Source organism: Cimex lectularius, unplaced genomic scaffold, assembly GCF_000648675.2.
Source record: "Cimex lectularius strain Harlan isolate CLEC.00 unplaced genomic scaffold, Clec_2.1 scaffold19, whole genome shotgun sequence".
In the NCBI taxonomy this organism is placed as follows: domain Eukaryota; kingdom Metazoa; phylum Arthropoda; class Insecta; order Hemiptera; family Cimicidae; genus Cimex; species Cimex lectularius.
The window spans coordinates 1607303-1612669 of NW_019392664.1; the positions used below are offsets into that span (position 1 = coordinate 1607303).

At 37.8% G+C, this 5367-nt stretch overlaps 1 long non-coding RNA gene across 1 annotated transcript; it reads right to left on the reverse strand.

The window, feature by feature from the left end:
* Positions 1–462: 462 nt before the first annotated feature.
* Positions 463–4803, reverse strand: LOC106662196. Its single transcript, XR_001339856.2, has 3 exons — positions 2381–4803; positions 1289–2305; positions 463–774 (listed from the first exon to the last, which is right to left on the reverse strand). It is a non-coding gene; the product is annotated as an uncharacterized LOC106662196 (long non-coding RNA).
* Between the last annotated feature and the right edge of the window lie 564 nt (positions 4804–5367).

A 5367-nucleotide genomic window follows, 5' to 3' on the forward strand; every position in this document is an offset into this window, starting at 1 on the left:
GATTGGCGGTGCTTTTTTTTTTCTAAAGGACAATGCTTTTTGTCGACCATTTTAATAACGGACTTCGGTAAAATTGTTTTCCTCTCTCGGTGGCGATATTTGAACCGACGGGGGTCAAATGGTCAAAAGGGCAAGTTCACTCAGTGTACAATTTAATTCAAAATTTTCAATTTTTAGGTTTGAAACATAAAGATGAACCGAATATCGTCATCGAATAGCTTTTAAATTATAAGTGCGAACATTCCGAATTATTTGTAATAAAACTGATTACGTTTAATTTAAACTTGTTAAAAAAAAAAAAAAAAAGTCTAAACTGTATTATTTTTGGAGGTCGCATGAAACGATTACAGAATTAAACAATGTTCGTTATAAAAAAACAAAACACTAACGAAAGTTCGAAAAAGTTAAGAAATTAATAAACACAAACACTACCTGATTTACGAAACTGTTTTTTTTTTCAATCTTTGACAAATTTCAGCTAGATTCGATTGATAGAAAATTCTCTGGAATGAACAAAGCTCCCAAGTCTTATCCGGCGTCTTTCGAGACCTTCGTACCGTTTTTTTAACGCTGCACCGTCCGTCCCAACGTGCACCTGCTACCCGCTTTTGTCCGTCGGACGAAATAGTACAGGGAAGGAAATTCTATCCTGGAAGAAAAGGTCGAGTTATTAAACCAGAACTGACGGTCAAAGGATCTCCAAGGTGATCTGGTTAACGTCCCGTTCTAACAACTGACAGGCTCACTATTTCACTTTCACCATCGGCGCCCTCTCTGTAAACATGATTTCACAATTAGAAAATTATTATAGGACCCTTTGATCAAATCGGCGCATGATTTACTCATTTCGAAGATTGCTCAGAGAAATTAAAAGAAAAATTCTTTACATCATCTTTACCATACGGGATTTGAGAAGATTCCCATTGATTTTCAACAGTTTTGAAAATTTCGATAAAAGATTTTTTTTCGCGATGATTGAAAGCAACATTCATCATTATATTCATAGAGTTCGTGGTCCGATTGAGCGAATAACATTTTTAATTTAATTAATCTTTATATAAGGCATTGGTCGAGATAAAAATGGCAAAAAGGAGGGAAAATTCGAAAGGTGGGGTTGAGATGGGAAGTTGTCCGAGTGGATCGAAGTCACGATAGCTCAAGTGGTGGAGTAGCGACGTATCAAGCCGAAGGTCGTGGGTTCGAATCCCGCTCGTGAGACTGACTTTTTTTTATCTCAACCAATGCCTTATATAAAGATTAATTAATTGAAATACATCATTATTCTTACCCATTTGGAGATCATTAGGATGAAATAAGTTTTATCAACATTGGATCGAAGAAACGCCCAAAGGGCCCAAGTTAAAATCAACCTAAGTAGATGCTAATGTAAGATTAATAGTTCTAGTGAACAAAAATTCGCTCTAGATTGCCTAGTTAATCCGGCGTAGGTTCAATGGTCTTAATTGGGCATATACGTGCTCTTCGTATTTTAGGAGAAGTGAAAACCGAAAAAGCACAGGCGATTCGTTTACTCCAAAACTTATTAACTTGATTCTATTTTGTTTTGGCTTTGGAACCCGCTTTAAGAAAGTTGAAAATTGTGGCCTCACCGATTTGCGGGCGTACGTGACGTTTTGTTCCTAAAGACCACTTAGACATTGGACCAGTTGACCTCCGTCCAAAGTTAGGAAGTGTTCGGTTTTGTCCTGTTTGATCTTTAAGGACTCGGAAACTCATAAAATCAAAATTAATGAACTTTGTATGAGAAGAATGAAAGAATGAAGATATGGCTAATTCAAGGTATTTAGTTCAAAAAGTCAAATGAAAACAACTCAAAATCTTAAATTTCTGCAATAATATTTAGCCTCATTTATTGATCCAATATGATTTAAAAATATATATTACAGTGATCGTAAAAGGTAAGCTTCATGTCCAATTGGGTTCGTGTACGTCCTTGGCACAGTGTGGTACCATCGTGCACAACTGCAGGTTGATCGTTCCGGTCCGCCTATTCTCGCTGTGTTCCGCTAAAAGTGATCAGGGTTTCGACTGCCTAGACACCTTTTGGCTTTTAACGCTGAAAGCCTCTTTTTTTTTTCTCGTTGGTATAGTTGGGACGAAATGCTAGCTTCTTTCTCAAAACGTTCAGCCCTAAGCAGGGATTTATTTTACTTTCTCCCCACTTTGCTAGAATTTCTTGTTGCGCTATCATTTGTCAGTAATCTTCGAAGAAATTCATTTATAACGCGTTCCTGTCTGGCTGACTAGTTGATCACAAAATTGATCGTTTAGAAGACATAACGCTCTGAAATAAATACTCCATTAGAGAAATATAGCTATAGACTAATTTAATAAAATAGATAAATAAAAATATAGGTACCTAGGTTGGAAAGCGTAGGTGATCGACGACCAATCGCTATGCGGCACCGGCCGATCAGGAGGCACTATGCAAAAGAAGATGCCAGACGGTGGTCGAAGCTTAGGTTCGACAGTGTACGATACGCTCCGGTTTTTTAGAAGTTAATAACAGATTTTTTCTTTTCTTAAAGAACGTTCAATGTGTGTTGTGCATACGTAGTAGGTGCGAGTAGTCGGACAGTGACTTGAGTTCCATGTCCATTGTGGCTTTTATGACTCAAGTAGTATAAATACATTACACGAAAAACCAAGATGAAAAAAGAGAAGAGAGGTGCGACTAAGTTCATTTGGTTAAGTAGTATGATAATTGTTAGTGGACAGATATTCTATTTTTGTTAAATTTCTACTTTTATGTTTCTTTATTAAAAATTAAATTTTTCCTCTTCATAATATTAATGGTTTGTTCTTATAATATTAGAACATGCTCCAGAATTAGAATCCATAAATTCAATATTTCATGAATCGGAAGAAGTGGTGAAGTGTGTGAGTTTTTGTGGAGCGAGGTAAAGAAAAGCCTTTTTGTACGATAAGGTCGGAAAACGAAGATTGAAAAAAAGAGAACCTACCCAGGGACTCGTGGAACGGGCAAGCGGAGGAATAGAAGAACGACTCTCACAGCGAGGCGGAGTCGTCAAAGAGGAAGACCAGAAGGAGAAGCGCAGTTGTTAATTAAAGGCGAACTAGTTGTAAAAGTTACAAAAAAAGGCAAAGTCGTCTTGATCAGAAAAGTCTAGTCTGTGAGGCCGCTCATGAAGATTCGACGGAAGATGAACACCAAAGACTTGCGAGAGAGCGTAAAAAGGAGGAAAAGGAGTGGTGATAAGATGGAACGCTGACTGACTCAAAAACACCCGTTCAACTCCAAAAAAGGCTCAACATCCCTTTTATAGCTTTAAATAAATAAAAGGCAAAACAGGTGTAAAAGTTGTAAAAAAAAGAGAATCGGAAAAATCTAGTCTATGAGGCCGCTCATGATGAAGCGACGGAAGATGAAAGCCAAAGACTTGCGAGAGAGAGTAAAAAGGAGGAAAAGGAGATGTGACCAGATGGAACACTGACTGACTCAAAAAAACCCTTTCAACACGAAAAAAGGCTCATCATCGCTTTTATAGATTTAACCAATTAAAGGCAAACCAGGTGTAAAAGTTGTAAAAAAAGAGAATCAGAAAAGTCGTGTCTGTGAGGCCGCTGATGAAGATGCGACGGAAGATGAAAGCCAAAGACTTGCGAGAGAGAGTAACAAGGGGGAAAAGGAGCGGTGACCAGATGGAACGCTGACTGACTTAAAAAAACCGTCCAACACCAAAAAAGGCTCATCATCGCTTTTATAGATTTAACTAATTAAAGGCAAACCAGGGGTATAGGTTGTAAAAAAAAAAGAGAATCAGAAAAGTCGAGTCTGTGAGGCCGCTCATGAAGATGCGACGGAAGATGAAAGCCAAAGACTTGCGAGAGAGAGTAAAAAGGAGGAAAAGGAGATGTGATCAGATGGAACGCTGACTGACTTAAAAAACCCTGTCCAACACCAAAAAAGACTCATAATCGCTGTTATAGCTTTAACTAATTAAAGGCAAACCGGGGGTAAAGGTTGTAAAAAAAAGAGAATCGGAAAAGTCTAGACTGTGAGACCGCTCATGAAGATGCGACGGAAGATGAAAGCCAAAGACTTGCGAGAGAGAATAAAAAGGAGATGTGACCAGTTGGAACGCTGACTGACTCAAAAACACCCGTTCAACTCCAAAAAAGGCTCATCATCGCTTTTATAGCTTTAACTAATTAAAGACAAACTAGGTGTACAAGTTGTAAAAAAGGCAACTGTCTTGATCAGAAAAGTCAAGTCTGTGAGGCTGCTCATAAAGAAGCGACGAAAGATGTAAGCTAAAGACTTGCGAGAGAGCATAAAAAGGAGGAAAAGGAGCGGTGACAAGATGGAACGCTGACTGACTCAAAAACACCCGTTCAACACCAAAATATGCTCATCATCGCTTTTATAGCTTTAACTACAATAATTATAATTTAATAAACTATGAGCATGCTTATTCTATATTTTTAAAATATTCGTTCTCGAATCTGTGATATCTACCGAGTAATATCTCTTTGTTATTGACAATTAGTTCAGTGACCGAGTTTTAAGGAAATTTGTAAAGTTGGAACGTTGTAAAATTGGGAAAGTTGTATTATTTAAAAAAAAAAAAAAATGGATCCTTCTATCTGGCCAGAATTAACAATTATCATGCTACTTTACCTAACTTAACTCTACTTACATTACTTGAGTATAAAGCCGCGATGGAGACGAAACTCAATCACTATCCGCCTACTCGCATCTTACTGTACGTAGCACAAACTGCGTTGTTTAGTAAAATCTGCCGTCCGTCTTTTATTCTTTTGCTTTGTGCCTCCTGAATCGGCCGGTGCGCCTAGCCGATCATGGTCGCCGTTCGGCTACGCTTACTAAATACAAACCTATACTATTTAGCGTTTATGCTGGGTGTGCGAGTCGGTGAACGCATGCTGAACAGGGTCGCTATTGGGTCCGTCTTCACTCGCGGGTTTGTTGAAATACTCAATGCCGATTCAGCACTGTTATTTAGTAACAATATTTGAGATAAAACGCGATAAAGTTTTTAGTTTGTTTGTAGATTGCCGTCTTTCTCTTTTTAATGGTTTTTCATCCCGTGAAGGTGGAGGCTTGGGATTTGTCAGCATATTGGACTATTGCTGCCTGTATCGTGATGTCTTTTCAGGTTTATTTGCCTTTGTATTATTATTATTATTATTATAGGCGAAAAACGAACTCAGGGCTATTATCTCCTTATTTTTCATAATTATTACTTTTATTATTAATTCATTTATTCTTGGAGTAGTCACACTCCATTTGTACCCTATTGCCATCTTCACCGATATATTATACATTTCTACAGGCCACATAAGTAGAAAGTGACAATTCAA